The sequence below is a fragment of the Vanessa cardui genome, chromosome 2 (assembly GCF_905220365.1).
Source record: "Vanessa cardui chromosome 2, ilVanCard2.1, whole genome shotgun sequence".
Taxonomy (NCBI): Eukaryota; Metazoa; Arthropoda; class Insecta; order Lepidoptera; family Nymphalidae; genus Vanessa; species Vanessa cardui.
The window spans coordinates 14,194,944-14,221,113 of NC_061124.1; the positions used below are offsets into that span (position 1 = coordinate 14,194,944).

The window sequence follows — 26,170 nt, forward strand, 5'->3', positions numbered from 1 at the left end:
TCGTCATTTAACAACTATAACTATAAGTGAAGCTACCACCCGTTCGGTAGTAGTAAATAGTAGTCACTATTCTTCAACATTTAAAAATACAGTCATGATCGTTAAATATAATTATGTATGTATCTATTTATTCCTCATATTGTTACTGAGTGAAGTAAGGACAAACCAACATATATGATAAAAAGTAAGAATTTATAATTGTAATAGTATGTTACATACAAGATTATGTAAGCCACAAAGAGATAGAAATAATTGGTCACGTGACATGTGCTTTCACTTTCAATACATTTTCTAATCTTCCTGGTTAGGATTTAAGAGACACCATTGTGTCACGATTCCTTACAATTATTTAACTTATTATTCGCTTTAGTCTTAAAAGAGCCTCAGATTATTGTTTATTACGTTACAAATTAGCTCTTACTTCTCAAAATACGTAATCATCTACATTCTCGATTGTTCACTTCACTCTTCAACTAAATGTTAGCTTATGCTTTACCCGTGATATTGTTTACTTTGACTAACTATAATTGCGTGAAAATAAAATAAATACACGTGCGGGTGTGAATGCGTTTGTGTTCACGCTTAGGTCGCAGCCAATAAACAAATTGTGAACAAGCGTGAAACGCGTAAACAGGCGTGAAAATTACCCGCTTTCGCATTCGAGAATGAAAAAACTACAAACTCAATTTAATATACATGCACACTCACACATACAAACGAATGGAACTTGAATCTTTAGACCACAGAATAGACAAACCAGTTTGATAATCGAATATTTTACATTATTTAAAACTAGCGACAATACGGTGTCAAATGGATACGATTTATATGTTATGAGCCTGTATCATATAGCACTCAATAATAAATAACTTTCTGTCAGTAAAATAAATCAATAGCTCCCGAGATTACTTCCTAAATCCAAACAAACAAATTTTATTACCTTATACACATTACTATAGATATGGAATAAATAATTATTAAGATTTCTTGGTGGTAGAACGTTTTCTGGGTAGGTACCCACTCATCATATATTCTACCGCCAAACAACAATACTTAGCGTTGTATTCCGATTTGAAGGATAAGTGAGCCAGTGTTACTAACCGCACAAGGGATATGACGTATTATATAACTTTATATTATATAGTTTCATCTTATTACGGGTACGACAACGGTTCGGATTGTAGATTTTACCAAGAATAGCCGTCAAGGAACTCGACTATTTATAATTAGTATAAATGGCATTCGATATTGAACCTGCCAAGTACAATATTGTACGCACAATACAACACATGAAAGAATTAGTGACGTACTTATTCCATTTTTAAAAAGAGTGATACATTATTAATAACAAAGCAAGAACAAAAAAAAGGTTAGCTTTTATCATTAAAACGCCAGAAACAACATACTCGTAAAAAAAACACGATTCCGCGAAATGATTACGAATGAAATACATTTTTAATTACACAGTTAATATAATATTAAATTGAAAACCTTTTTGTTTCATTAATTTACGATGTTTTTTGGATGAAACTGATTCAACGTAAGCCTTTGATTACGCTGGTGAATTTAAAGCTGAGCGAAATATTTTATTAATAGCTTTTTTTCGTGTTATATATAAAACATGGCCTGAATAATGTTTGAAGCTTGTTTAGAATTTGAGGTCGAAATATTTAGTACTAGTCACCCGCGGTTTTACTCGCATTTTATGGTGTTGGTTGTCATGTGTTAGGCAAAAAAGCCTTTGTGAACTTTCCTGAAGTTCAAGTTTGCTTCACATCAAATTTCAGCGAACTCGGTTCAGTGGTTTTGTCTTCAAAGAGCGACAGACAGAAAGAGTTACTTTCACATTTATAATCATCAATCAGGATGATAATATGATCTTTTTTTTTGTTGTTGGTGGCTTTGTTTTTTTTTTATGGAATAATTTGGCGGACGATCATATGAGCCACCTGATGGTAAGTGGTCATCACCCATAGACAATGACGCTGCAAGAAATATTAACTATTCCTTACATCGTCAATGCGCCACCAACCTTGGGAACTAAGACGCTATGTCCCTTGGGCCTGTAATTACATTGGCTCACTCACTCTCCAAACTGGAATACAACAATACTGCGTACTGTTGTTTAGCGGTAGAATATCTGATGAGTGGGTGGTAACCCAGGCGGGCTTGCACAAAGCCCTACCACCAAGTTGTTATAGGGCCAACAGAAAATGAGATCCATCTTACTTAAGCAACGTTGGCGGAATTAAAACTAAAAAAATAATAATTTAAAGTTATTAAGTTTTATGAGAGAATTAGAGTTATGAATGTCTCATAATTTTATGGATGATCAGAATAAAGAAGACAAAAAGGTTCTATAAAATAATATAATATATACTGAATATGATGAAAAAATACTGTAATTCAACTGTAAGAGACATTTGCGCATTGAGAGTGCGCATTTAAATTTAATAAAAAGTATTTGTCCACTTCGCAGATTTTACTATTACTTATAAATTCTGTATTAGGCATTTTTTGTGATATTAAGTTGCCGTTAGCAAGCTCCCGATGTGACGGCGGTGTGATGTCATGTGTGAGGTTTGCGCGCGGTTCTGGACAGTATGGACATTTCACAATGACTTTATTATTACTTTATATATCATTCTAAAATAAGAGTAGCTTAAGTTACTCCTTAATCCATCAGCTATCTTCCAATGAAAGTCCCGTCAAAATCAGTCCAGCTATTCCAAGAATTACCAAACAAACATTCAGACTACAGTTGTAAAAAATGTTCTTTTGGAATATGTAACATGTATTCATACACACACACTTAATAAAAAGTGATTCGTTTAATATTAATTATATATGGATAAACTACAACTATAAATAATACATATCATGAGATATCTTTTGTGAAATTTTAAATTAAGAACACAAAAACTATTTTCAGAATGAAAGCCAGAACAATGCCGCTTTCAACGATTCCTCATATTTCTAGTTCTCTTGAAATAAATGAAGTACGAGTACGTACAACAAAAGTCTGTGTAATCAGAATTGAATCCAGGGGCTTTCACTAAATGGTCCTTCGAACATAAAGTTTTAAGACTCTTAATCTAATTGAGAACTCGCTACTTGTCTTCACGTTCTAAAAAGTTTCATTCAAACATGTAATTTTTTTTATTCGAATAATCAAAATCAATCAACATCAAAATTTGCTTTATTCAAGTAGGCTTTTGAAAGCAATTTTTGAATTGTCGTTTAATATAAGTGAAGGTACCACCGGTTCGGAATGCAGATTCTATCGAAAAGAACGAGTAAGAAACTCAGTAATTACTCTATATAATTCTATAATTTACAGTTTACTTTAAAATCTTTGTATACGATATAAATAAATAAATAGTATATAACATCACATACATTACTCTGATCCCAATGTAAGAAAACGAATGAACTTTTTCTTTATCGACTCGGCCGGGAATCGAACCCCGGACCTCGGAGTAGTGTACCCATGAAAACCGGTGTGCACCCCACGGAGGTTGCTTAGGATAAAACTAATAACTATAATCAAATATAATCAAATATCAGCTCAATCAATTACGTTAAATTGTTAAATTTAGATATTTTGTATTAATTAGACTTGGCTCGCGTTAAAGGGATCAGATGTTATGTATAAAATATGTCTACGGCCTTCAGGGTTTCAGGTTTTATAACTAATTGCAACAAGTTTGTTCAATAGAGCCGAGATAGCCCAGTGGTTTAGCACTGAATTTTCATGTGCTTAAATTGTGTTTATAATTCATCTCTCTTGGCGGTGCAGAGAAACATTGTGAGGAAACTTGACATGTGCAAGTTCTCTGTGTACCGCTAAATCTAACCGGTCAGTAACTTTTTCCGCTCTCCTAAATTATTTTTTGTTAAATTAAAACAACTTATTAAATTTCAATCAGGAAAACTCTTTGTTTCTCTGCACATCCACATCTTAAGAAGCTCTTCAAAATGAGAACATAACCAATTTTGTATGTGCAGTTATCGTGTCATAAGATAATTCGATTGTATTCATGTGTATATGTATATATGTGACTTGTATTAAATTAAATCAAATAAAACACATAACTACGTAACACAAAGAGCGTTCGACGTATAACAATAAAGTAATAAAAAATATTACCGCTTATTGAAACATACTTCAAAGTCAATCGGAATCAATGGGTGCTATCGTTTATTTAACGATGAGGAAAATCGTAAGAAAGTACACTCGAAGTCTCGAAACCTTCTATCCCTGAATGTCTAAAATATGACGAATTGCTCATTCGATATTCCTCGCGAGAACGCCCGATAAATCAATAACGGCCGTAACTCCGAAGTCGCGTTGATGAGGAAATAAAGAGAAATCTAATCAAAAGCATTCGAAATACAATGTATGCTATATTTATGACGAATATCTATCATTGAATTTATCACTTGACATGGTTTATGTATGGAATTTTTTTTTTTTTTTATAATATTCTAATAACCCGCCCGCCTTCGAACGGTAGAAAATCTCATTGTATATATACTACACAATGTCATCATATACAAATATCATAGCTTTTTGTCTTTATACAAACCGCTATGTCCTTGAATTTTCAATTTGTAATATCTTCGATCTTCGAAAATATTAATTTAAATTACATGCTTATAGCATATTGATCAATATGAAGTGTACAGTGTATTTAGGACACCTAATTGAATGAGGATTAATTATGTACAGCTTAAAATCGCTTCGAAAATAAGCCATTCACTCTCGTTCCTTTTTAAAGTGCACAATACTGTAGTACATTACTTTGATCCATCTTGTAGGGTTCAGAAAGCTTTGCAATGTTAGCGTAAAAAATAGTGTTTATTTAGGAAAATTTGATTTAGAGTTTTCTAACCTTAAATGATCCGTGTCTCTCTACTATATTGTGATTGTTATATATATAATATAAACTCTGAATCAATCCATAAAAAAAAAACTCCAACAAAATCCGTTGCGTAGTTTTGAAGATCTAAGCATATATACTAACAGACAGCGGTAAGTTTTTTTATGCAATGTAATACTTTATATTAATGAAAGGTAGATGTGCCATTAGTTGGCAATTGGTAAGCAACAAATTAAAATGATTATAAAAAATGCACAGCCAATGTTGGACCAACCTTGGTAACTAAGATGTTGTAACAAGGGAATACTTGTGCCTGTAGCTACATAACTACACACACATAAACCAAACCCCAACAATACCCTTTAATGTTTGAGGGTTGTATGTAGTTAGTGTAGTCAATGCTATGCATGTTAATGCTTATTAAATAAAGTCACTATAAACCGAATGTAAAATTAATTTAAATATTTTACATTTATGGTTTTACAAAATCCATTGAAGTTTATAATTGATTTAAAATTAAATAGTTTGAAAACGTCTAAAACTTGAACGAATTTTCATTATAAATTTTCAATATTCGATAATCCGTAATGACTTTAGAATGAATACCTTAACGGCAAAGCTTTGAACGCGATGAAAATTTGTAAGCAAAAAATGTTCGTAAAATAATTAATTATAAATATTTTTTTTATTATAATGAACAAATTTGGATGACTTTTTCTGTAAAAATTATGATAGTTGAAAAGTGTGAATCGAATGTTTTAACTGATTCCAAAAAAAAAATAACATATACATAAGGTCAGGCTGTTTATCCGTTAATGTTTATTTTCAAAGTTTACTCAAACAGTATGACATATTTCATCAGGACGACCAAGGAAACGATGGATGGAATGTGTGAAAGACGATATGGTTAGAAAGAATGTTACTTGTGAGATGACATCTGACAGAGAAGTATGGAAGGAGAAGACATGCTGCGCCGACCCCAAATAAAATTGGGATAGGGGCAGAAGAATGAACGAAATGATGAGAACATTGTATTAAGATTGTATTTATATCCTAAGAAACCAGCTCGTGTGAAATGAATTTCCTCAACATGTGTGACCGACGCCTATTCGAGCAACGCGCTGGAATAAGCTCCAAAAGTCTAGCAATGAAATTTTTACATGCAGTTTTACTATTTATATTTCATTCGGTTTTGAAAACGTTTTATACAATTTGTGTGATTTACGCGAACGTAGTTACATGACGTTCTGTGTACTTTTTTTAACATGCGCATCTATTTTCACAAAAGCGTACTGGTCGTAAAATTTGAATGTATTATTTTACGTTTGAAAATACGTAACGATTCACGTAAACCTACATAGTAAATAGAAATATATAAAATTGTTTGTATGAATTATCGGCGCACAGCCTAAATTATGGAGTGTAAAAAACTTTTGAAAAATAACTATTTAATAATTATTTTATATAGAATAATATCAATGAATTACTAATATATCTACCTTTACCATTTAACGGAATGGCAGCTTCGTTCTTGCATCATCTATTCCCGTTTTTAGATTTTATTAAAAAGAGAAATTCATTCTGATAACTATGGCCTTAACTATGTCGAGGTACTGAGAATACTAATTTTATTTAATTAATTAAATTTAAATATTAAAAACTTATCTATTCTTCGATGTTTTTGTAATATTTTATATATAAATAAGTCGAAAATAAATTTAACACATGCCGCTTTCTGCGTCGAGACTTGGAAGCAGCTGTATACGCATTTAATTCAATCTTAATATTACTAGAAATAAAGAAGAACGGTATAAAAAGCAGCGCAAGGAATAAAAAATAATTTTAATATAAACTTCAAAACATATTGATACCGTTTTCTTGCATTTCTTACGTCATCATTGCGCCATCAACCTTGCCCTCGAGATAAACGTTTCTTGCTACCGATTAGTCCTACTGTTGTTTGTCATTCGATTCAGTAATTTGATTCCGTGGCATCTTATCTTTTTTTTATGAAATAGGTTGGTGGACGAGCATATGGGCCACCTGGTGGTAAGTGGTCACCATCACCCATAGACAATGACGCTGTGTGAAATATTAACTATTCCCTACATCGTCAATGCGCCATCAACCTTGGGAACTAAGATGCTGTGTCCCTTATGCCTGTAGTTATACTGGCTCACTCACCCTTCGAGTCGGAACACAACAATACTGCGTACTGTTGTTTAGCGGAAGAATATCTGATGATGATGGTACCTACCCAGGTGGGCTTGCACAAAGCCATACCACCAAGTAAAATATATCTTCTATAAATATATTAGCAACAAATTCCTATTAATAACTACTTTTCGTCTGCAACTTTATTCGCGTGTTAGGGGTGTAAAAAGTATGTCCACTTTTTGGGATCAAGCTTGCTTCATACCAAAGTGATTGAAATAGCGTTCGATGATTCAGTGTAATCCGTAACAGAGCTACTTTCGTATTTCATTATTACAGATTATAAAGTTTTTGTAAACATGACGCCATCAATTTCTAATCCGTCGAGACTAATTATCAAAGACAAATAAATCAGCGGATGCTGTGAACAATCTCAGTATAAATGGAATTTAAATTGACGTTTGAATAAGATCCATCGCCTCGTGGAAATGTGGCGACATCCATAATTGATTTCCAATCGTCCCTCACAAGCTGACTCCTATTTTAATCTCATCTCTCAAAGTGTAATGGAAGCATAAAACATTCGTCGTTCAAATGTTATTTTCTCGCCATCGTCCGTCTCAGCTAATTATGTTAACGGAATAAAAAAACAAGGTATTTGTTGCCGTCTTGTTAAAATTTACATTTTTTTATTTTTAAACGGGAAATTTAAAACCGTTCTCGTGCTGATTATGCAAACATAATACAAAAGTTAATCAATCAAACCCAACTTTGTTCAAGGAGGTTTTAACGCTTGTTAAACGCTTTTTAAAAAACGAATTAAATGTATAAGTACCGCTGGATCGAAAAATTTATATAAATATTTTTGTATTTTGATTTATTTGACGGTATAACAATATAATTTTAACATTATTAATGCATTCCTACACGGAGCTATAGATGAAGTATCCTTTGTGCTTCAATCATTAAAAAGACCAGTAAACCTGGAGAACAATACTGTCGATACAAAGACGTTTGTAAGCGAAACCTGACTGCTTGTAATATCCCCCTGAACTCTTGGGAATCACTCGCTAATCAGAGACTCTTGTAGCGTAATACTTAATAGGGCTTCTACTATCTCTAAGATAAACTTCAATACCAAATGCCTTATTATTAGATACATCTCAAATCCAAGTATTGCTACACTTACAATAACAAAAGCCAACGCTATCATTCCTAACGGAAGTATTAAAACCAAATGTGACTTTTTATCGCCAAACCAGGCAAATTTGCCATTAACGGACACGTCAAATAGGAAATCATGGGCTTCCTAAAATACAATATGGTAGTAACATCATGATAGTAAAACTTGAGAATCGGTCATACCTGCCATATCAAAAATAAACATACATTTATACACATAACTCTGCCTCATATCTGGCTCCATATATACCAAAGAGTTTACACGCAACGAATTCCAGCTACAGAAATACCGCGAACCAACGAGTGCTCTAAACTATTATATACCAGCTATGTCTTCAAGCGAATTGCGAACTAATATAAAACAGATTTGGAGGAACCTTATTCGATCACCAAGAGGGCTTTCAATATTACGAAAAGAGAGAAAGAGAAAGATATAGAGTTTAAGACAGATATCGAAAAATTATTGTATATATGATTTAAGCCATAATTGTACGCATTAAAATAAATAAGTATTAATTTTCTTCATTCAAATAAATTATCTTATTCATGTAAATAATAAGGAAAGAAGTAACGAATATTTATTACGCACTATGTAATAGAGAGTTTGCGGAGAGAAGAGTCACGGCATAAGAGAGCGTCATGGCTTTTGGTGACGCGGCCTAAAATTATTTATACTCGTATATATCTAGATAGAGTGCGACCGGAAAGGACTAAATGAAACGAGCTAACTTTATTATGTTGGTGTGTGTGACAGCTACACTCGTCACACGTATGCTTCTGTATTAGTGCGCGTAAGCTTTTTTTCGACTCGATGGCCACTCTGACAGTTTATTTATACATTTGACATAGTTCTAACTTTAGACATTCTAGAGTCTCTATTAAAACAACCGCTTTTCACTTAATGCATAAGTAAGAACATTTAAACAATTTTTGTATGTCTGTCTGTATGTTCCGGCTAATCTCTGGAATGGCTGGAGCGATTTAGACTTTCACTGGCAGATAACTAATACAATAAGGAGTAACTTACGGCAATTCTATTATAGAATTATATATCAAATACAGATGAAGTCCAAATACTGTCCAGTATGCCACCACTCTGCTGTGACGTCGAGTGCCCCCTACCAACATATTAATATCACAAAAGCTGTCTTATACATAAATAAAATTATAATAAAATCTAAGAACGTAACAATAACTTTTTTTTTATTAAATTCAGAAACGCAAAGCAAAGCTAGTCTAGCCATATAAATAATCAACAGTCACGGCATACAATACCTTCTCATACTTTACGCCAATTTCCTTTCACATAAAAAATATATTTGTACATGTTTAATTTAGTCACTAGACTTCTTGATTAAACGCTTGTTAAGATTCCTTATTTGAAATTCGAAATAGCTTGCTCACTCAACGTAAGATCACAAACAATGTAGTACAGCCTCAACTATTTCATTTAAACGTATACCTATTTGCAACTTGTGTTAATTAATTATAATTATGTACTGATAATTAATTGTCAACTTAAAGTACTCCAGTCGTGTAATCTGTAAAGGCTTTATGTACTATTATAGATATAGATAATAATAGTAGTTGTATTATATTAAAATATATATATCGCCTTAGATACTCGAAGTTGACATCTGTGCCATGTTGATAGGTTCATTATCCTTTTCCATCATAGTAGGCTTCGAGGGTATTCCGATGATAATAAATGAATTCTTCCTTGTAATAAGATCGATAGATTTATATAAGTAAGAATAAAAATCACGCTCACTAGTTATAGGCGTATCTTTTTGATCATTTCCTTTTTTAATTATTGTTTTACAGCAGTGGTAGTCAAATGGGCCACCCATAACCATAACCACTGCTTTTAAATTTAGTGGTTTAAAAATGATATTCAATATAGGTACTAAAATGTTATTTGTTATAATGTTATTTGACGACCTCGATGGTCCGAGGTCCCGGGTTCGATTCCCGGCCGAGTCAATGAAGATTATCATTAGTTTTAGGTGTTTGTGGTACCGTCGTTATTTCTGATTTTCCATAACAGAAGTGCTTTAGCTACTTATATTGGGAGCAGAGTAATGTGATGTTGTCTTATATTTAAAAATTTAAAAAAGAATTGACACGATAACATTTGTCGTGCTTTAATAATAATAATCTAATAATAATAATCTATTATCGACTCGTGCACCGAGCTAGACTATTCTACTAGAAAGAAAATGTATAACATACTGAGAAGTTCGTTTCATGCATTCAATCGGCATAATCAGTACAACAGTTTTTTTTCAAAGATAAGCGTCAAGTTATAAAATATTTTAAATAAATGTAAATACCAAAATTATCAAATGAATGATTTGATAAACTGCGATAGGTAATTAAATGTGGTTTCTTTGTCATGGTCACTTAAGTGTTTAATGGCTGGCAAGACTTTTTTCTTGGTGGTAGGACTTTGCAAATTCATCTGTACAGGTACTACCACATAAATTTGATTTTAGAATTTATGTAACCATGACGTCATCACTACTCAAGAGACATTCCAAATTTAAAACTGTCGCCATTTTATTTTAATCAATTTATTAAAGTGTTTATCCAGTATCAAAAACACGAAGGATGATAGTTACAAGTCGTATGTAAATGAGAGGGTTTCTGTGGATGCGTTGTTTTGTTTTAGTCGCTCACGTTTCTCGTTTTTGCTTCTAAATAGCAACTTACCGTGGTCCTCTCATTACACGAACGACGACGTGAATATTGCGCAGAAATCTTTTTACAAGCGCAATGAATACGCCCGTTAACATAAACAGTACGTGTTTTATGTTTAATGAAGTATATTATAACGAATTAACAATTTAATTAATGAATGTAATTATTTGATAGAGTTGTGTGTGCGTTTGGGTTCAGTACTTTTTTTTAATATACTAGATAGGTTTTTTCAAGTATAATGACTATTTTGGGACCCGTGCTAGATTTTTTTATAATCAATAAAGAAGTGAAATGTTTTGATCGAGAAAAAAAAATGTTGACTTTCTATAACCTTTGCAGCTCTGTCAATGAAACTCTAAAATAATACATTTTTAGGCTATTTTTAAATACAAGAAATAATTTATACACCTTACAGAACATAAGATACCATTGAACTTCAGTTTTCGCTTTTAGTTGTGAGCTACATATAGGTGGCTCACCTATTTAGGACCTGACCAAGTTATCATAGCTTACCAAATTTCTTTTTTATATATTTCCTTTCCTTTTTGTTGTTTTTTTTGTAGATTAATGTTGTCTACTTATTATATTAAGTATTTATTTTTTATTCTCTTTATAATTGAGCCGTGTTCTAAATAAACATTCTTATTTTCTTTCTTTTAAATAGATTAATAGTTTATGCGAGCTGAGATGGCTCAGTGGTTAGAACGCGTACATCTTAACTGATAATTGCGGGTTCAAACCCAGACAAGCACCACTATATATATGTGCTTCATTTGTGTTTATAATTCATCTCGTGCTCGGCGGTGAAGGAAAACATCGTGAGGAAACCTGCTTGTGTCTAATTTCATTGAAATTCTGCCACATGTGCATTCCACCAATCCGCATTGGAACAGCGTGGTGGAATATTTTCCAAACCCTCTCCTTAATGGGAAAGGAGGCCATTAGCCCAGCAGTGGGAACTTTACAGGCTGTTACTTTACTTTACTTTATACGATAGTTCCTGAGATTAGAGTAATCAATTAAAGCCTGCGTGTGTGTTTGTATTGAATTTACAAACACAGACGCAGGCTTTAATTGATTATAATATTGTATATCATTATCACTAGCAATAATATTATTAATCCGACTTTAATATATTACACACATTGCTCTGACTCATATTTAAGCAATTAATTATTCATAGCAATAAATGATACTAAATGCCAATATGTTACATCTCTCATGATCTTAATCCAAATGCTTCATTATCAAAAGACAATTATCATAATAATACACGTATAATATACGCACGTTCGTAATTTAATATTAATTTGAATTCTACTTAAGTGTATGCCTTAGTGATTTCGAATATATTAATTTTATGTGATAGTGTTAATTCTAATGATAAATTTGTTTTAGAACCATTGCGAATTCATTTGTGTATTAGGAAGAAACCCGGGTAAGAGCTATAAATAAATAGCTTAATGTGAAAAAGTTCTAAAGCTTCATGGATTACAAATTGTAATAATTATCTTCAAATTTTGTCATTATATATTAGATTGTTATCAAAAATATTATAGAACAAAGGTTAGTCAAATTATAAGTGGAATACAATGCACGGACTGACAGTTTATTTTATTACTTATCATCGTTATCATAAGATAGTATATAACAAAGTCGCTTACCGCCGTCTGTCCTAAGTATGCTTAGATCTTTAAAATTACAAAACGATTTTGGTGAGGCATTTTCTATAGATATATTAATTCGAGAGAAAGGTTTATGTGTGTAATAAATGTGCAATATAGTAGAGAGACTGATAATTCTAGTGGTTTCTAAAGTGATGAATTAAAAAAACACACTTGTTATATACATATAAATAAAAGCCGAGACGGCCCAGGTACCAGAGGACGTGAATATTGACTGATGGTTGCGGATTAATAACCGTGCAAGTACCAGTAGTTAGGGTATTGAGGTCAGTGACTAAACCCAGTGACTACATGTTGATAGGACAGTAAGTCCATTGTAAGACGGCCACTGAGCTACAAAAACATACGTGGACAATCTACAGCTGGTAGAGACTGTACGAACGCGTGTATACAACACCATTCGCACTGGGCTGACATACTTGACCCAAAAATAAATCGGATGGCTAGTCAATGATGGACTGATTTATCAACTTAAAGTCAGCACTGAGCTGGCCTGAAACTAGGTGTGCACACGAGTCCAGTAACAAATCAGTGATGGATTGGCTTACTGTACTGCATTGTTATGACCCGTGTCAACCAGGCTTCATGTATGAAAAGAACATCTTTGCAGACACGTATGGGATAGATATTGTTTTGTTTTAAATGATTTCCTTTTCAATTAAAATGTTGAGTGAACCTATCATTCAAATCGAAGTACGAGATACTGACGATTAATGGCAGAATAATTAGTCAGGGGGTGGAACGAAACCACTAGGAAGTTATTATTAATGTCCAATTTTGATCCCTCGCTTTTTGCACTCAATCCTGGTCGGTATAAACTTTTGATAAAACGATTCAGAATATTAATAATGCTGAAGGCAATCCTTTGGTATAATAGAATAAATAATGTCATGATTATACATTACCCTTTCAGGGCTCATGACGAAAACAGACGTATAATCTCAACGTTTTTGTGATAACTAATGATTTGGATACGAGGTAATTATTGGTACTTCCTTAATTATCTGAAGTACATGCAGAGTAATTAACATTTGAAGGTAGCCTTGCTACGATCTGAGATGTTGTAGACTATGCAGGCGAAAGGGCTACTCGTTGGTGAGTGGTTACAACAACACACAATAGCCTGTCAATTTCCCACTGCAGGACTAAGATCTTCTCTTTCTTTGGAATATGTTGGTTGGTGTGATGTTCCAAAGCAATTTGGTGGAATACACATGTGGTAGAACTTCTATGAGATTAGACACATGCAGGTTTCCTCACTATGATTTCCTTCACCGCCGAGCACGAGATGAATTATACACACAAATTAAGTACATGAATATTCAGTGGTGCTTGCCTGGGTTTGAACCCGCAATCATCGGTTAATATGGACGCGTTCTAACTACCAGACCATCTGGGCTCACAGTGGAGTAGTCACAGCTACTCTTAAACATTAGTGCCGTAAATTTTTAACCAATCCTTACATCGCCAAGGCGTCCAAACCTTTGAGTTGTCACTTGTGTGTTTAGTTACACTGACTCACTCATACAACATAATATACTAATTGCTTCGTAGTAGTATATACGATGAGTTGGTGGTTTTTACCTAGACAGACTTGCACAAAGCAATTTCACCAAGAGAATATTTTTGTCTCCACCAATAAAAAGTGCATACACAAATAACTACACAGCTCGTTTTAATAATACTTGCTGGAGTTTATATTCTGCTTCAGTATGAAAAGATGTGCCATTTGACGAGTGAGTTTTATTCATGGACTTTCTCATTGTTGGCGACATGTCGTCTATTTAAGATAAATTTGGCAGAACATCAATGCACTGGCAACCAAACGAATTCTGTTTTATTATATGCCATGTCATTGTCTCGTGTTTATTTGGAACTATATGCATTCTGGAATGAAAAGTATCATCGCTTTAAAATAAATGATAATTTGGAACCTTATCGTAGTGTGATGATTCTAGAGTTACTGAATATAAAGTTTAAAATTGTTGTCCTTTTCTGTCACCTTGTTTTTTTAATTTTTCCTCCTGCTCTGCTTCTCTAATTTGCTTTTGTATTCTTCCTTTCCAAAATCACGTACATTCGCTCACTAAACTAAATTACGTAATATAATAATATACAAAATCGTTACCAACGATTCTTACTTTAAGTTGGTGCAATGGTCGCGATGGCCAAATAATTGCGAGGAAACCTGCCTGTGTCGAATGAAATGCATCTGCCACATGTGTTATATATCACATTCGAATAACCTTCGCAAAATTATAGGATGTTTTATTTCAACGGTGGAATATTAAAAGGGCGTAACTTTAATGTTTACTCGTACATAATCCAGCGTTTATAAGCGTGTATTAAAAGCTCAAGCCTTCATTCGTGAATTGTCGACGACTTCGTGATCTAAATTTCGTACAGTCTGTAATTAGTAAACTGAACGGTTGTGTAACTTTGTAATTAACTCAAATACGCCTGCGGCTTCTTTCTCGTTCGAGCAAAAATGCTTTTTCCACTTCTCAATTACTTTATATAGGTTCGTTTTATCTAATAAATGGAATTCGTTTTCTTTAGCTCTATATTGTTAGAGGTTTAATTGAAAATTAAAAAAAAAACGACCTAGAAACTCCTTTCTTGTTTTTCATTTATATAAACACTTCATGAGTTTGTTTTAACTTCGTGTCTTTATTTGTTTTTTTTTTAATATATCACATACCAAAAGTTATGTAATTTAATTTTAAATTTTATAATCGAATTTGCTCGTTTGATAATTGCTATCTAATAAAAGAAATAAATATAAATGGACTTACGAACTATTTATCGAAAAAATATGTGTGGCGTACATTTTTTTACAGGCTTAGTCAGGTATTTTTAATTTATTTATTATTATATTTTTATATAATATATAAATCATAAATAAATAAACAAAACCTAATCCAACTTATGCTGGCGCATTCGCTAAATTGTTTTTTTTTCTGCGGTATTTTAATTCGTAACTACCAAAATGATATGTGTATGAATGTTGCCTATCCTTAAATAAATGAAAATACCAATGATTTATTACAACCCGCCATTTACTGTAATGGAAATTCGTCGAGTTGTTTTGACTGCTCCCCGGAAGGTTCATGACCCAAAAAAACTTTAACTTCCCGTTGTATATTCGTCTTTCAATATAACCTTTATTCTACTCGTGCGTGGCTTTACGGATAGTTAGTTCTAGAAAAATCTATATCTTTTTATAGATAATGGTGCAATATTATGTAAAATTATATAATACTAGTTGCCGCCCGCGATTTCGCTCCCGTTTTAGGGAGTCATGTGTTAGGCAAAAAAGTAGCCTATGCCTTCTTTGGAGTTAAAATTTGCTTCATACCAATTGTTATCAAATTCGGTATATTAATAAATAAATAAATATGAGACAACATCACATACATTACTCTGATCCCAATGTAAGTAGCTACAGCACTTGTGTTTTGGAAAATCAAAAATAAAGAAGGTACCACAAACACCCAGACCCAAGACAAAATACAAAACTAATGGTAATCTACATCGACTCGGCCAGGAATCGAACCCGGGAACTCGAAGTGGCGTACCCATGAAAACCGGTGTACACACCACTCGACCACGGAGGTCGTCAATATTAGTTTGGCTGTCAAAAAACGACAGGCAGACAGACAGACAGAGTTACTTTCACATTTAAAATAGATAGATATATTTAGATAAAGTATCCTGTCATTTCCATTATTGACATATTAAAAAGAAGCCGAGATGTTCGAGTTTCAGAACACGTGCATCCGAATTAACACGTATAGTTTGTGTTTGTAAATCTTGTATCTTGAGGAAACTGACCTGTTACCAACAACTCCATTCCAGCAGCATAATAGAATAAGTGTCAAACGAGAGGGGAGGTCTTAGCTTGGCACTGATATGTTTACTGATATGTTTACAGTTTACTTAAAGTTTTATTTTTTTTATTTTAGTTTATTTATATTAAGAGAAAATATTTTTTAGGGTTCCGTAGTCTACTAGGAACTGATTTCAAAAAGTAGGAGGTTATTCATTTCAATTCGTCTGTTTATTTTTTTTTATACGATAATGTACTGGGTCAATCAAGGGGCTTGTATCGTTTCTTTCTTTTGATTTTGAGGCGTGTACGTGTGCTGACACCGGCTCCAAATATAACAATAACTATAACTACGTTATATAATCGTAAATCGACTTTTTAGTAGTCTAATATTTTTCATTTCATTTTACTTAGGGGGACTATAAAATAATATGTAGAATACGCAATTATTTTTATTACTCTTTAGTGCATATTCATTTGTTTTAAAATAGTGTTTTCTTTGAAGTCAGTTTTTCTTTTTGTTAACATTTTTATTTAATTCTACATTATATTACGTAATAATAGAAATATTGTATAAATTTAAATAATTATTTAAGAGACTATTACATTTAAAGTGGGACATTTTATACTTGAGTAATGAAAATGGATTAGATTAACAAAATCGTTCAGCATTTACTTTTGACCTATTTGTGGAAAGATTCGGGAGTCTTTTATGAAGTCATTCGACGTGTCCGACGTGATACTTAGTACGGAATGCTTTTATTGCGAGTGGATTGATTCCCGCTATATGGTTAAGTTAAGGCGCTTACTTGCTCGATTAATGGAAGCGCTTTTCGCAAATCCCTTTCAGTCAAAATTAATATTCAATCTTATCTATAATCTCTAGATTATAAATCGAATTTTGTTAGGATGTAATTAAAAGTATTAGGCATATTGACTAGTTAAATCCTAAATGGCCTTAACAGATGATTGCGGTTTCAAACCAGGCAAGCACCACTGAATATTCATATGCTTAATTTGTGTTTGTTATTCATCTAGAGCTCGGCGGTCGTGGGAAACCTGCTTGTGTCTAATTTCATAAAAATTCTGCTACATGTGTATTCCACCAACTCGCATTGGAACAGCGTGGTGGAATATGTTCCAAACCTTCTTCTCACAGGTAGAGGAAACCCAGCAGTGCAATGATGTTTTAGTAAACAGATATGTTATTAACGCGCAAAAAGTGAAGACTAGAAAACGTCCTAATTGTGACGTTTGCCTTTAGGCGTTTTACGTAGTAATACGTTTTGCGTAATTAAAACATCTAGTTATCCCTTTTACTTATTGTTTTTATCAAGCTATCCTTTTTACTTTTAACAAAATGTAAAAATAAACTAAAATAAACGGTCCCCGGCGCGGCACACTTTTTTCTGTTGTTTAGTATGGATATAATATATCTGTTTATAAGAATACCATTGCAGCAGTGGGGAAATTTACAGGCTCTTGTTTTTTGTTGTATTAACTTAACAATTTTTTTTATTAAAGCATCTTTTAATGTCAGATTACAGGTTGTATAATGGGTGAACTCTACTGGATTTTTTTGTTTTATGTGCTCCAATAGCGTATCGGTCGATTGTGGAAAACTTAAAGCTGTTTTGAAAACTTTTGATTTAAATTGTATATTTTTTATTGATCATCTCTACGTAAGTAAAACCTTTTAAAAATTTAAAGTGTTAATACAATAATCATTTTACGTACAAATACCCCAAATAGTACTCCTTTATATATTTGCTAGAATCAATGACAAAGGAACGCTTACTTTTACTAATGAAGAAGTATTGACATATTTTACCTCAGTAATGGCCTGACAGTTTCATTGTATTTTTAGGGCGCAGTGTCATTTATCGATTTGAATACCTTACTTATTTTCCTCGGTGATAAGGATTAGCGCAACAACTGACCATATATTTTATGAAGTAGCAATGCTTCGTATTATTGTATGCCGGCTAATGAGCCAGTGCAAATATAGACACAGGTGATATTTTGATCGTCAGATTTGGTAATGTATTAGTGATACATCCGGCAGAGTCTTCTGTGACGCGCCCACTCGCCCGGTGACGCTGTAAAGGCTACTCTGGCCAACAGCTACTATCAATTCGCAAAAAAAGCATTAGTGATACTAGTAGTTCTCCCGAGAAATTTCCCGTTTATTCAAAGTATTTTTTAGGAATTTCGAAACCTATAACAAGTTGTAAATTCTATCAACTGAAAAGTCACTCGAGTACATTTTCGCCAATATAACGAAAAGTTTTATAATTAAATTTTAATGTCATATAGTATTTATTTGCATAGTTAGAATTGAAATTTGTCGACGTTTGTAAACTTTTTTGATATTTTCTCATACACCCATAGTACCGCTCTCTAACGGGACAGCAATATTTCTTCTCTTAAATAATTCTTTGCTTTAGTACTTTTTTTAATTTCTATTGAATATCTGTGGCTGAAGCTCTGTAAAACGTGACCATTATTTTATGCGTATCCATCGTCCCATAATTATTGGGACAAAAATTGGCTTACGGTATTAATACGATTAGGAATGACTAATACATATTCTTGGAAAGAATTTTTTTTAAGCCCTGATTGTAAATATAGCCATTCATTTCAATCACAAGTTAAGTATTTAATTACTCTGTGAAAATGATGACTTTATTTTTCAGTAGTAAAACACATCGTCCCTTTACATTTAAATTGGTTTTCTTAATAAAATTATACCCATATAACGACTAATCTTTCAGACTGAGTTAAGATTTATTTTATATATTATAAAATCCTTTAAATAGCTATATAAAGCACTAAAGTAATTTAATGAGAGCCCCAAAGGTACTAAACTCATTACAAGTTTTAAATAAAACGCCTTAAGCATTTCTATTTAATTCTTCATCTTGAATACTCAAGAGGCTGTTAGTCTCGTTAATTTTTTTCGATATTTTGCTGAATATCCATTAAAAGTATTATTTTATTAAATTTATTGTATAAATAATTCTTTTTTTTTATAAATGTACAGAAAATAAATGTTGAAAAACTCTCAATATTGGCGGTGTAAGAAACGGTTAATATTTTTTGAAACGCCACTGTTTGTTAGTGGAGCCCATGTACCATCTGGCTGAAAAAAGGCCCATCACATTAGCTAAATCAGCATTTCCAATAATTGTCAAAACCCAATTAAGTGAAGTTTTTATCTCACATATGTTTTTTTTTTTGCAGTGAGACAAATATTTGCGTAACGACCTAGTCTATGCTACTTACTTCATCGTATAGCACGTTCTCAATATTTTAACAGTCCTTTATTTAAATATCGTAATATTTTTATTTTACTGATTTGAATTGAAGTGTTTGAAATACAATTGAAAATAAAATGTATAAATTTAATTAGTTTTTTTGTTTTCATAACGATCATACGTTGTTTTTTTTTTTATTTATAGTCTTTTCAATTTTTTTCAATATAAAATGGTTAGTATATTTAATTTTTATAATGAAAGTTTTTGCTATCTTATCTGCTTCAGCCAATAACTTGCCTCCAGGTTGGTATAGTGCTATCTACATCTGACCATCCTGACCATACTGAAACCACTTATAGAATAAGTTCCTTCAAACGAAGCGTAAAGAGGCGTGGAGAGGTCGACTAGTGCGTTTAATTCCTAATTAATCCTTGACTGTCCTGGCTGTTTGGACTTCGCTACCACTTACAATCAGGTGGAAGCGGAGTCACATATATAGCTTTTTTAAAAATATTATATTTATATTTAGTATAACACCTCGCCTCATTGCCTCCACTGGTGACAGGAGGGCTGGTTCGTTTTTAGCCCAGAGAATCGGAATTCCGATTCAACGGTGAAATGCTGCTAGCATTCTTGCCACTATTCCACGCGGTCAAGATTTATACTGTAACTAGTTTTAGTTCATATTTGTATATATTTAAGCATTTACTGTTATTAATTCTTATATTAATAAATAGCTTACATAGTCGAGATGCACCAGTGGTTAGAACGCGTGCATCTTAACCGATGATTGCGGGTTCAAACCCAGGCAATATATTCCAAACCTTCTCCTCAAAGGGATAGGAGGCCTTTAGCCCATCAGTGGGAATTTACAGGCTGTTGTTGTTGTTGTTGTTACCTAGTACATATATAAAAGAAAAAGAAATTTAAATAATATATACGTTCCAGATTATAAAATAACTAAATTGAAATCTTTAAAATTCCATATGAGTTAAGATTATAAGTACGAAATATAAGTTAACAGAAAAATAATGACGACTAAAAATAATAGAAGAACGAGGCTGTATCCGATTACGGAGTAACCAAAGAGGATAATGCTGTTTGCATTCCATTCCGCTTGCATGTAGGTACTTATAGTTTCACAGAAATTTGATGCGAGGTCGTTGACTTTAGTAGAAACATCTAGAGTATGACGTCACTAATATTTAACAAAAGAAATTGATGCTTTTATTGTAAAATATTTTCTCTAAGATCTTTTCATTACTTTTCTATACTATTCGGATGAGAATACAATAACTAAGAACCTTCAAGTTGAATTAATGAAAGGTTATAAGCTTTTGATGATGATAGATTTATTACCAAAAGGTTGTAAGTGGATACCTTCGCCCGTAGATATCGGTATTGAAAGGAATATTAACTAGTCCTTTAATCAATGCGCCACCAACCTTAGGCATTAAGATGTTATGACGTTTGTGCCTTTACACTACGAGTATACAATTTAAATTTTGCTATCTATATTTTTTTTTTCTATTTAGCAATAGAATCTATGCAAATCCATAAATTTAAATAAAACTAATTATAACGGATGAATCGCGTATATTAATTATTTTTAAACATCCCGACGTTTCGAGCACTTTGCAGTGTTCGTGGTCACGGGTAGACTAAGATGACATTTGTCTATTTGAAGAACAAAGGAAATATTATTAACAACTACCGCCAACGATTTCTCAATTGATATCTTGAGTAACGTTCCGGTTGCACGCAGAAGGCACTAACTGTATCTTTAGGTCTTGCAGTCTGTTGGATTTGGGATTTTAAATTTTTAATAAGTGGATCCCAGGTGTTAGAAAGTCTCCAACCATCTTCTCTATTGAAGTTCGGATGTTTTTGAATTTCAATAGCCTCGCGTATCATTCTAGGAATGAATCTGTGTTCTCTAGCGAGGATCTGTGGTTTATCAAATCGGATAAAATGGTTAGGTTTATCCAGAGCATGTTCACAGACTGCAGACTTAGATGAACGCCTATTTTTGACATCTCCTATATGTTCCTTGACCCTGGTACCGATGCTTCTCTTTGTTTGGCCTATGTAAGATAAACCACACTCACATTCGAGCTTATATACTCCTGCAGTTTGTAAAGGGATATTACTCTTGATAGGTCTCAAGAACTGGCTCACTTTCTTATGAGGCTTGTAAACGGTTTTTATCGAAGCTCGCTTCAAGATGTTGCCAATCCTGTCTGTAACTCCTTTCACATATGGTAGAAATGCAGGTTGTCGCTCAACTGTGGGTGGCTTGATACGGCTTCTGCGATGCTGGCGAGGCACGGGCAGCTTGTTCTGATGGAGTGCAAGCTTGACCTGACGTAGCTCGTCCTCTAGGTGTTCAGCATCGCAGAGATGGTGGGCTCTCTGAAACAAAGATTTGCCAACGGTAGCTAACTGACTAGGGTGGTGGTGCGAGTCACCATTGAGGTATTTGTTGGTGTGTGTGGGTTTCCTATAAACTGTGTGACTTAATGTATTATCAGGATTCTTGATAATAAGGATATCAAGGAAAGCTAAAGAATTATTTGCCTCTAATTCCATAGTAAATTGAATGTTTTTATTTATAGAATTAAGATGTACTAAAAATGCAGATGTCAGATCACTAGGTAATATTGTGAAAGTGTCATCTACGTACCGTTTATAAAACCTAGGTGTTATTGGTCCGCAGCGAAGAAAAAATAATTAATATACGCGATTCATCCGTTATAATTAGTTTTATTTAAATGTGTAATAATCGCGAAAATTTAAGACAACAAATCCATAAAGTAAAAAAAACTCTAATATTGTAACTTCAATTTTAAAGAAAGATACATAAAGATATATATTATTTTTATCTTAAATCACATTTTAGTATGGAATAATCTTTCGCAGGAAAAGCTGTCTGTAAAGTAGAAATTAATTACATACATTAATTATAATGTCATTTATTTCTAATCAACATAGCTGTTTTTAAAGTGTAGCCATAAAATACGAATAAAATCGCTAATTACCTAACCACTCAAAGTGAAATATTCTTTTCAATTCGAAAATAAAATAACGCTTCCACTTCGGAACTGTGGACACTAACCTCGGTAATAAGAAACGATCTTAGTTAATATCTGTGGAAAGAAATCTCCCGCTTGGCAAGCAGCGAAATCCGCAGTGTTACACCCCTAAGTAAAACGGGTCAAGAAACACTAGTGGCAGGGTTGCCAGCTGAAAATTAAATTAAAAAAAAAAAAACTTTTGCTATAAAAGATACATTTTGACGTTTTTTTTTATTATACGCGATTTATTAAAGTTTATTTGAACGTCCAATTAATTTAACTTCGTATGCGTTTGAATATTTCCTATTCGAAATTCAAATATTCGAAAATATCTGAAACAAGAGTAATTAAAAAAATGTTTTTTTTTTTTTTTTTTTTGTGGGACAATCAAAACGCTTGAATAATAAAATAAAAAAATATACAGCGATGATATTCATTTGATTTAATTAGTTTTTCCTCGAAATGATAAATCTTGAGTTTTGATTCTCTCGTTTCGGTTTTAATTGTCAGTATATAATTACTTCTCGAATACAAAAAAATAAAATAAAATATCTTTTGATTATATATATTATATACCTCCTCGTCCATAATATTTCCTTTCTAATACAAAAATCACTACAGCAAAAAAGACAATGCGATAATCAACAATCCAAAGTTGAAAATACCGCAATGGTTAGTCCGATGATCTATACACAGCTAATAAATATTCCCTATCGACAATTGTGCCAACCCTAGTTCCAACGCACTTTTATTGCCTCGACCCCATTTAAAGCCGGCTAAGCGGTTTTTAGCGAATGAAATATTTTATAATGTCCCTTTTTGCTTGTTTTTTTTTTTATGAAATACGGTGACAACTGTCTCATATTTCGGATGTTGGCTACGACCAGCCAGGACATGACCCTGTTTTTATATCTTCCCATAATTATTTTACCATTTAATTATATCATTATATTTTGACATTTATTAAGTCAGCTCGGCTCAACGTAAGATTGATATTGTATATAAGTCAAGATTGTTCTTTGCGTTGAAAACTGAGAATTGATGTTGATCTAATACGCTTTGTCAAGAGTTTTGATATACTATGTATCTGAGACCAAGTAGGAGTAGAGTTTCTGGAAACTTGGAAACAGGGTTAAGTTTTGGCATATATTTATGAAGTTAAACTTAGTTTTCTGTTTCATAAAAAAATTAACTTGGAGTACTGTAAGAAGAGAGCTAAAATGGCCCAGCGGTTAGAAGGCAAGCAATTAACCAATGATTGCGGGTTCAAGCCCAGGCAAGAACCACTGAATATTCATGAAGCAGTGAAAAAAAAACATCGTGAGAAAACTTGTATGTGTCTAATTTTTTAATATAAGTACTGCCACCGTGTTCTTCTATGTGTTTCGAGTTTTTCGTACAGAATAGCTGACAATAGTATAAATGTATATAATTTAGCAAAATCAAAACATTCTTTATTCAAGTAGGCTTAAAATAACGCACGATTGAATCACCACGCTACATTGTTAAAATAATTTTTCCGCCAATGTAATACATACAAATACAAAAGTAGATTTCTATTTATGTATGTATTTATTTATATCTGATCTAACATATGCCCTTGTTACACACGTTTGCCATCTCGGACTATTTCCTCAGCCGCAAGATTGCCCGGAGATCGCCTCTTAAAGATAAGGTTACCTTTTGTAAAATCTATTACTTTGTTTTATATTATTTTCACTGTAACTCTTTAGTCTATATATTCAATAAAGTGTATTATTGTTATTATACAGGGTTATTGGTACTTTGACCTATATCTGTTAGGAGGTGATAGCGGTGACTATTTGGAATAATTTTAACGCCCATATGCATAGTGCAAAAGTGAACAATTTTTCAGTTATCACGTTTTTCAGCTATTTTTAAAATTTTTCAAAAGTGCAATTTCAAAAATTGATTTAAAGAAAAGTATCGGTTATAATCTATTTTTTTCTTGTGTTTTATAAAAACGATTAAACACTGGATATTTGTTAATATTCAAACAATAATTGTCGTTACAAATTTTAAAATGTGAGACGGAAAAAGAAATTATTTCAATATTTATTTGATCTTTTTTCTTCAAAAAAGCCTTAAAATTGAAAAAATCATTTCGAAACTTGGCCTGTGGATTATTTTAAAAACCTTACCGTTTTCTTAGTTTTCCAAAAATGTATAAAAAGAAGAATTTGTACTAAAGGTCGCTGTTTAAAATTCCCAGAAAATTAATTAAAAATAATATCCATGTAAAAAATCTTATTTCATATTCATTGTAAGCCAAATGTAAACGAGTGGGCGCTTACATTTGGCGCTAAAATTATAAAACCTTATTTAAATGTCAAATAGAATACATTATTTCAGATAGAATTGGAGTTTATCAATTAAAATTTACTTTAATTTTCTTTTATTTTTTAGTAACGCTCTAACCGGCCAGTATTACTTATTCTCACTCTGTAAAATTAATTACAGACTCCTCTTTCTTTTTCTGAACATATACGGCAGGATGTCTACAACATAACTGGGACAAAAGTCAGCTTACGCTCATTGTATATAAGACGATTTAAGCAATATGTTGTTTGGTAAGATTCTCTAGAAGAATTTTTGAATTTGGAACAACACATCACATCAACAAAGTCGTATTTGACACTCAAATTCTTAAAAAAAAAAACACTCACTAGCTTAATTCAAGCTAATTTCTGTATACACTACATACATATTTTTTTAACACAATCTTTATATATAGTAATTGAATTACTTGCTATAATCTGTCCAATGTTGTATTATGTTTTTGTACCGAGTTTAGTATAATTATACTTTCTAACAAGTTCTGATCCGTTATTATCTAGTCTGAATACAATACGCGTTGACTGTAGTTATTTTATAAAGTTCGTGTTACCGAGATTCCATTAGCTAAACAAAGGGAATTCATACTTTCTAGAAAATTCTTGTATTTATATTTTTATTTATGTCGATCATATCTGAAGACAATGCTGTTCAAACATGTCTTTAAGGCCGTGACGTCAAACGTGACGTAATATTGACGATAGTACTAAATAGAATCTTTTAATTATATACTTATATAACGTTTGATTAAAACAGTGAATCAAAGTCATAGTATGAAATATATATAGCCTACAAGTTGTCGCCCGCGGCTACGCTCGCGATTTAGGGGATTGGTTGTCATATTTTAGGCAAAATACCTAGCCTATGTCCTTCCTTGGAGATCAAGTTTGCTTCTGAAGAAATTTCATCAAAATCGGTTCATTGGTTTGGTCATGAAAGAGTGACAGACAGACAGACAGAGTTACTTTAATATTTATAATATAAAATAAAGATTACAACTATAATAGGGAAAAGGAAATAATCCATTTGGCGGTAAATTGACGCGATATCA

At 32.5% G+C, this 26,170-nt stretch overlaps 1 protein-coding gene across 1 annotated transcript in view; it reads right to left on the minus strand.

Annotated features, from left to right (window-relative positions):
• The window catches only part of LOC124542712 (neuroligin-4, Y-linked-like), a 76,847-nt gene that overhangs the window by 24,839 nt on the left and 25,838 nt on the right, over positions 1 to 26,170 (minus strand). The gene's annotated exons all lie outside the window — the stretch shown is intronic.